This window comes from Panulirus ornatus, chromosome 2 (genome assembly GCF_036320965.1).
Source record: "Panulirus ornatus isolate Po-2019 chromosome 2, ASM3632096v1, whole genome shotgun sequence".
Taxonomy (NCBI): Eukaryota; Metazoa; Arthropoda; class Malacostraca; order Decapoda; family Palinuridae; genus Panulirus; species Panulirus ornatus.
The window spans coordinates 64635938-64645107 of record NC_092225.1 but is presented as its reverse complement, the minus strand read 5'-3'; the positions used below and the strand labels follow the sequence as shown (position 1 = coordinate 64645107).

The 9170-nt window shown below is 42.4% G+C and overlaps 1 protein-coding gene across 5 annotated transcripts in view; it reads right to left on the bottom strand.

Moving 5' to 3' along the window:
* The window catches only part of LOC139756730 (uncharacterized), a 347521-nt gene that overhangs the window by 52784 nt on the left and 285567 nt on the right, over positions 1–9170 (bottom strand). The window lies entirely within an intron of this gene.

The window sequence follows — 9170 nt, the reverse complement described above, 5'->3', positions numbered from 1 at the left end:
TGGCTTATGTATGTGATGGAGGTCATATTATATCTTAAGGATTTAAAAGTATCAATTATTAGGCTCTGTTTTAATAGTAAACTTGAGTATATATATATATATATATATATATATATATATATATATATATATATATATATATATATATATATATATATATATATATATATATATATATATCCCTGGGGATAGGGGAGAAAGAATACTTCCCACGTATTCCCTGCGTGTCGTAGAAGGCGACTAAAAGGGGAGGGAGCGGGTGGCTGGAAATCCTCCCCTCTCGTTTTTTTTTTTTTATTTTCCAAAAGAAGGAACAGAGAAGAGGGCCAGGTGAGGATTTTCCCTCTAAGGCCCAGTCCTCTGTTCTTAACGCTACCTCGCAAACGCGGGAAATGGCGAATAGTTTGAAAGAAAATTATATATATATATATATATATATATATATATATATATATATATATATATATATATATATATATATATATATATATATATATATATATATATTGATATATATATACATATATATATATATATATATATATATATATATATATATATATATATATATATATATATATATATATATATATATTTTTTTTTTTTTTTTTTTTTTTTTCATACTATTCGCCTTTTCCCGCATTAGCGAGGTAGCGTTAAGAACAGAGGATTGATCCTCTGAGGGAATATCCTGACTTGGCCACCTCCTCCGTTCCTTCTTTAGGAAAATCAAAAACGAGAGGGGAGGATTTCCAGTCCGTGACTTAATTCTCTCGAAAATGGGAGTCTCTGTACCCATACACTCAAGATCCAGGCCAAACTTATCACCAAAAGGCGCACTCATAACATTTCAGGGAAGTAAATCATGTGTTTCATTTTCACTCTAAGGTCAAAGACACACTCTAAAGGTCAGCAAAGTGAATTCGTAGACCTGACGATGTTGTTACAGCCAGACAAACGCTGGAGCCCTTGTGGTCTTGAGATCTGGTAGAAGGTGAAGGTCATCCAAAACTGGTAATGTCCTGCAGAGGAACTTGGCTAGACAATAACAGATACCATGTAAACGGTTACTAAACTTAGACCCAAATCAGTTCAGATTAAACGATTGGAAAGAGTGAAACTTTACCGGATTATGAGGACCATTTAGCGAAATGGACTTCGAAATGACTTCGAAGTAGGAAACTACGGAAGGGACTTTGTTTTTTCTTTTTCAGGAAAATGACAAAATCTGTTCCCGAAGATCTTTTGATAATAAACGCTGGACCTAAAGTAGAGAGGGTAAGGCACTGTTGATTCCCCCAAGTGAGGGACACAAAGATATGTTCGAAAGGCTTCAGATCATATTACATAAAGAGTCGAAGGAAATAAGTAAGATGGAGAAATGAGTGAAATCCTCAGTTGGAATATGCTGGTGAGGAGAAGATACAATGGAGGTAGGATAACTGCCCAACAATTTACAGAAAGACGATTCGAATATCGACCAAGTTATCGAGGCAAGCAGAACCGACCCATTCCAGTACACAAGACGTAAGACAGAATGAGATAGAACTAATTATTTATCTATATTTATTATACTTTGTCGCTGCCTCCCACGTTAGCGAGGTAGCGCAAGGAAACAGACGAAAGAATGGCCAAACCCACCCACATACACATGTATATACATACACGTCCACACACGTACATATACATACCTATACATCTCAATGTATACATATATTTACACACACAGACATATACATATATACACATGTACATAATTCATACAGTCTGCCCTTATTCACTGTAATCATATATTACAATAAAGGATCTACTAACGGGAAAATGAAAAACAGACAAATCCAACTCTACATACAAAGAGAATGGCACATTACTCTGAAATTATTAACCCGGTCAGTGGCTCCGAACCCCTGTCCTCTGATTTCAAAAGCGACAGGGACGGCGCGCATACCAAGAGCCCACGACCAGTAGGAGGAGATGTTTAACTCTCAATTTAGAGCGAGAGTCGCTCAGCTGTCGCTGTCACCTTGATCACATGACACGGTGTCTGAGGCGGACATACACCACGACAGTGTATTGACTCTCGTGATGATAGTTCGGCAACAGCAAACATGGGACGACACGTCCATGTGAAGATGTTGACGATGATGGCATTAAATACAGCACAACATCCCTGCAGGAGAACGACAAGCCTATGGGATGTGGCAAGATCCATGTGAGGCTTCCAACACTGACGGGTGATACAGCTAACAATAAACAGAAAATTGACAATAAAACTACAGCATATATATATATATATATATATATATATATATATATATATATATATATATATATATATATATATATATATATATATATATATATATATCGAAGGAAAACGGTATGGTTTGAGAACCATTGTGCGAGGATAAACTTCGTTAAATCTACATTAAGAGAAGAGAACCAATCCAAAACAAATGTCCAATGGATCAAAACAACAATGGTCAATAAGAAGGGGAAGGTTCGTTCATTACAACAATGAATGAACGAAAGTTTGAGCAGGTTCACTGAGCACCTTTTGACTCATTCTCTTGCTCGGTGTCGAAAAGCAAAACGCCAGAAGGCCGTGAATCATGGGGGTCGTTTCTGGTTTACTGGTCTGTTTACTGCCGCGTCATGTAATGGTTGGTGCGTGGTGAGAAATTCCTTGTGTGGTGATGTACGTGGTGTCAGCCCTCAGCTTTCTGCACCGTATGACTACTGATGTTGGCGATGGATCCGTCTCGTACCGGAAAGCATTTATTCAGGTATAACAAGGAATTCATAATGGCTCTGAATATATATATATATATATATATATATATATATATATATATATATATATATATATATATATATATATATATATATATATATATATATATACACATATATATAATGTTGATTATTAAGAGGTGGTTTATAGTTAGTTCTTATGTGCCTTGTATCGATAGGAGTGAGGAATGAAGGCGATTGGTTCGGGAAGTGATGAATAAGTCCGTCATTAGTTCTGATTCTAAGGATCGAGTACTACGTAGTAACAAATGATTCAACTGCAAGAGTCAGCTTTGTGGTAGATGAAGGAATAATTGGGAGACATGTGGTACCAAAGTGAATGAAAATCGTAAACAAATTGTGGATTTATGAACTGTAAAATGACTGGAGATTGGGAATGCCGAGATTTAAGAAAAGGACTTACATGGATGTGTAGGAGTTAGAGGTGAGTGGGCATTGATGTTTTTTATTACGAGCTAATTGATAGATGTGCTATAGAGACCTTTAGATCTAAATGTGTTAAAAGCGCCAAATGGTGGAATGTCTGATTATTTCTACGTGGAAACAAGGATGAAAGTTTCTCGAGGCTTTAAGAAAAGATGAAATGAAGAAAATGAGGAAAAGGATGGTGAAAGTGAGGAGATTCAAAGAGACGTTTGTGTAAGGACATACCACGAAAGATGGGATATGAGGAATGCGAGAAAACGTATTGAGAAATAGGATAAGGAATGTAAGTTGCTAGTGAAAAAGGAAGAGAGGGAATTACCTACGGGGAAGAAGTGCGAGTGCTTGGGTGACGTACAAAAGAAGCGGCAGGATGTAAAGAGAAAAGTGAAGGGGTTGATCAAAAGGGCAAAACTTCAGGGAGACTAAGATGATATATAGATACAAGGGTCTGCAGTGTGTCTGGGATGGGAAGGCCTGGATAGTGTCAGCTGTTATTTAGAGATTACATGGCATTGTTTGAGAACTGGAGTGAGAAGCTGTTAAAGATTGTTCTAAAGTGGGAAAGTGTGTGAAAGGAGGAAGATGGGAGTTAGTGACAAATAGAAATCAAGTAGTGAGGTTTACCATGAGAGAGAGATAGGTCAACGTAAGTGTGCCTTTGAGTAGACTGAAGCTGTAAGAAGTAAGTATATTTTTTAGATACCTGAGAGTAGATATGTTAGCCGATGAAACTATGGGGGCTGAAGTGAAACAGAAAGTATGTGAGCATGCAGAGTTCCTGCGTGCGATGAGGAGTGTGTGGGAAGAGAGGTGAGGACCAAGATGGGTATGTTTGATGGCATCGTAGTCCCGACGGTGTTGTATGGATGCGAGGCGTAGGCCTTAATGAAAAAGTACGGAACAAGGGTGGACGTGTTGGAGTGAGATGCCTGAGGACAACATGCGGTGTGAGGAGAGTCGATAGAGAAAGAAATGACTGATTAAAGGCGAGTTGTTGTACCAGGAAGTGTGGTTGAGAGAGCTAAAGAGGGTGTGATGAGTTTGGACATGTGGAGAGGATGTAAAGAGAAACTGACCAAAGGGGTATACATATTAGGAGTGGAAGAAACGATGAGGAAGGGTAAACTATGGACGAGATGGCAAGATGGAGTGAAGGTGATCATGGCCTGAACATGCAGGAGGGTGTGAGGCACGCATGGGACAGAGCGAATTAGAACAATGTGATACTCGAGGGCGACGTGCTGTCGGTGGGAGGAACAAAATAATATGAAACGGTAATGGGAAACCAAGGAAAGGTCTGTGGAGCTTAGTCGGGGGTAGGGAAGAGGTTGCATCTTCTGTGCATTATACATGACAGGTAGAGATAGGATGTGAGCACATGAGATCTTTTTTCAAGTTGTTCCTGGCGGAAAATCGCGAACGCGGAAAATGGCCAACAAGAGAGAGAGAGAGAGAGAGAGAGAGAGAGAGAGAGAGAGAGAGAGAGAGAGAGAGAGAGAGAGAGAGAGAGAGAGAGAGAGAGAGAGAACTTCCGTTCGTCATGTCTGTATGTCTGTGTGCTCAATTCGTGTCCCATCGCGATGGTCCAGGGTGACACACCTGTGGTAGGAAATAATTAGCGAGGTTTTCCCTGGGTCAGCCGTACTTACCGGGTCATTAGCCACGAGGTTCGAGGGTGAGGCAGCGGCCCGCTTCACAATTCCACCTCAGTAATGACCTTACCACAGTCATACCTCCGACTTCTCCCTCATAGAAAATGGGTTTGGATTACGGGTTCTCTTGACTGGCCGACAATGGTTTAAACAAATGACGTTAACTGCAGGTGATTTTACACGTGTGGGAAATGAATTGGGTAGAGACAGAGGAGGAATGTTCTACATATCCTTGGGCCGAAGATTTCCTATCAGTATTTGAGGATACGGCGAAGACACCTGGAGATACACAGCAGACCAGTTCTTGGTAAGCGAGTAAGGAACCACTTTCTATACATTCCACGGATGCTGCTGGACTGTGTAAACCTGTCTCACTTGACGACCTTCCCCCCACCTCACTACCTCCAGAATCAGCGTGTTGTAATAAGTGGACACACGTAGCAGTAGTACTTGTACGTGTCACAATGGGAAGACAAAGTCGTGCCCACTGCAACAGACGACTGGGGCCACTCCCAGGCTGTCTTGTGGCAGGGGAACATTGACTGAGCAAACAGCTCTCGATGTGGGAGGAGCAGGAGAGTAAGATATACAACGGATCACCTGAACATTTGCTCTCCTTCCTCTAACGTTTGCCTGGCTGAAGTTAAGCTGGCTTCGGTAAAGTTAAGTCAGAAGAGGTTAGAGTTGTGCCCCAACCTAACTTAACCTAACACAACCTAACCTAACACAACCTAACCTAACCTAACCTATGCTAACCTAACCTAGAAAAAGCGCTTGCTAGGAAGGGGGTGAATATTCAGTTGATCCTAGATGCTTCACGTGTGAGCCACACAGTCACATGAAGACGCAACACCAGACATATAATCAGGCACGAACCAGAAGCCAAGTATTTTCTCAACATCGCCATCACCAGCGGCACATGAGCAGCCTAATCAAAGCTCTGACTGCCTTGGATTTGACCACCATAGCGACCATGAAAGTAATAACTGGATTCTGGAAGAGAAAGCTATTCCTTCTTTTCCCTTTTTCGTTGCCGCCACGGAAGGTGTTCCTGTAAGCTGAAGACTTGGTAGTTCTGAGATCCAGCCAGTGTGGCTGGGGAAGACACGTTAGTGGTTATGACGTAAGCGGCTGGAGGCCTTGGGACGCCCCTGCAGAAGGGCGAGCAACTACTGGACCTCAGTGACGTCACTTGAGCATTGAGGGAAGGGGAGGGGAGAGGATGTGGTGGGAGTTCTTAAAAATTATGTGACATCATTGGCACCTCCCCTTCCTCCCAAGAGGTTGCAAGGCTATAGTAGTCGTCGGGCCATCGCCAGACTGACGTCACCAAACGATATAACTACGTACCCATCTGACGTCACGGTAGGGGGAGGGGGGGAGAGGGGAGGGGAAGGGAGGGAAGGAAGGAAGGAATCTACTCGATCACTGTAGGAAAAGGGGTAGAACACCTGGACAAACCCCTCCCCTCTCCTCCCCTCTTCCCCCTGTGTGACGTTGCAGAAGGAGAGGGTTGGGGGGGGAAGCAAACGACACCCCCCCCTCCCCCTCCATGAACCATGATCCATGATCCTACCACCATGAACCATTGAGGAAGACAACCAGACTACCACCAACACCATGAACCATTGAGGAAGACAACCAGACTACCACCAACACCATGAACCATTGAGGAAGACAACCAGACTACCACCACCACCATGAACCATTGAGGAAGACAACCAGACTACCACCACCACCATGAACCATTGAGGAAGACAACCAGACTACCACCAACGCCATGAACCATTGAGGAAGACAATCAGACTACCACCAACACCATGAACCATTGAGGAAGACAACCAGACTACCACCACCACCATGAACCATGAGGAAGACAACCAGACTACCACCAACACCATGAACCATTGAGGAAGACAACCAGGCTACTACCACCACCACCATGAACCATTGAGGAAGACAACCAGACTACCACCAACACCATGAACCATTGAGGAAGACAACCAGACTACCACCAACGCCATGAACCATTGAGGAAGACAACCAGACTACCACCAACGCCATGAACCATTGAGGAAGACAACCAGACTACCACCACCACCATGAACCATTGAGGAAGACAACCAGACTACCACCAACACCATGAACCATTGAGGAAGACAACCAGACTACCACCAACGCCATGAACCATTGAGGAAGACAACCAGACTACCACCACCACCATGAACCATTGAGGAAGACAACCAGACTACCACCAACACCATGAACCATTGAGGAAGACAACCAGACTACCACCAACACCATGAACCATTGAGGAAGACAACCAGACTACCACCAACACCATGAAGCATTGAGGAAGACAACCAGACTACCACCAACACCATGAACCATTGAGGAAGACAACCAGACTACCACCAACACCATGAAGCATTGAGGAAGACAACCAGACTACCACCAACACCATGAACCATTGAGGAAGACAATCAGACTACCACCAACACCATGAACCATTGAGGAAGACAGTCAGGATTCATGTAGCTGTAAGTCCTGCAGGATCTCCATACGACCTTGGTTTAAAGTCGACACTTTGTCTCGTGTAAATGGCGGGTCCCCCGATCATCCTTTTACACCCAAGGGATTACTGTGTTCACCTCATATTTCCTTAATTTATTCTGGGCGACTGACAGGCTAGACAAAGCTATTCATTATTATCATATATTTCCACTGTGTGTTTATGATAGAATTCGTTCGTTTATCTCCATGAATAAATATATTCTAAGAGTTTAGAAATGGGACTCGTATATCTTTATGTTTTTTTTCTTTCATGCTCTTTTAGGACTCTAAGGTAAAATGATATATCGTACGAACTATACCAATCTACAGAATATAGTGATTTAGATTTGAATTCGTCTTATTTTCTTGGCAACATATCTCTCCGGGGTTTAAATGTATTACAAGAAAAAAGAAAACATGATTTATATGACGTGCGGGTTTTTAGTATCAAGTGGAGTTTTTTTCTTCAAAGTGGAAGTGTTTTTGTAATAGATGGAGATGTTTAATGTGTTAAGTGTGCTATGTGGAGGTATGTTAAGTGGCAAGCAGAGGTGTTCCATGCGGTGAAGTGAGGGTGTTTCATGTGGTAAATGTAAGCAAAGTGGAGGTGTTCCATGTGGTAAGTTCAGCTGTGCCATGTGGAAAGTGGTGTTTCTTCTGGTAAGTGGAGGTGTTCCATCTGGAAAGTGGAGAGGTTTTCCCGTCCCGTTATTTTCATTGCCACCTTCGGATTTCATCATATATATTGTCATTATGTTACATAACTATCCATAACCTGTTTCATCATGTTACATCACTATCCATAACCTGTTTCATCATATTACATCACTATCCATAACCTGTTTCATCATGTTCATCACCATCACATCCTGTTTCATCATGTTCATCACTGTCACATCCTGTTTCATCGCGTTCATCACTATCACATCCTGTTTCATTTCATTCATTATTGTCACATCCTGTTTCATCACATTCATCACTATCACATCCTGTTTCATCATATTCATCACTATCACATCCTGTTTCATCGTATTCATCACTATCACATCCTGTTTCATCGTATTCATCACTATCACATCCTGTTTCATCATATTCATCACTATCACATCCTGTTTCATCACATTCATCACTATCACATCCTGTTTCATCACATTCATCACTATCACATCCTGTTTCATCATCTTCATCACTATCACATCCTGTTTCACACAACACTCAACCTTCAGGATATATCCAATCTAAGAGCTGGGAATACATTTGATAACCCAAGGACCTTTCTAAAGGTTCTTGTAACCCAAGGCTGTTGCGCTACTTCCAGCCGCGGGGAAATGTAGACTCCTTCGGAGTGAGGACTTCTCTGAGGAGGCAGTGGTGCCAGCGTTACAGCCTGGCCTCAGGGGACGTGTCGCCTGCGGTGTGACCTCGAGCAGGAGGCGTCCCTCCTCCTGCTGCTGCTGCATATGTATTTCCCTCAATCTTGCAAGTATCCTCAATATTGCAAGATCAACATCTGAGGTATGCAAATAGGTGGTGGGGGGGCGCGATGGAGGAGAGGGGGGGGGGATTAGGGAGGGGGAGAGGGGGAAGCACTCTCATGCAAATGTTGGAATGTGGAGGATAAACAAGCATTCAGTGACTGCCTTCTGGCTAATGTTTAGATTTTGTGACACTCGCTCGTTGGTCTGAGTTGAGAATTTGGTTTACATGAGGCCAGAATGATCGTGG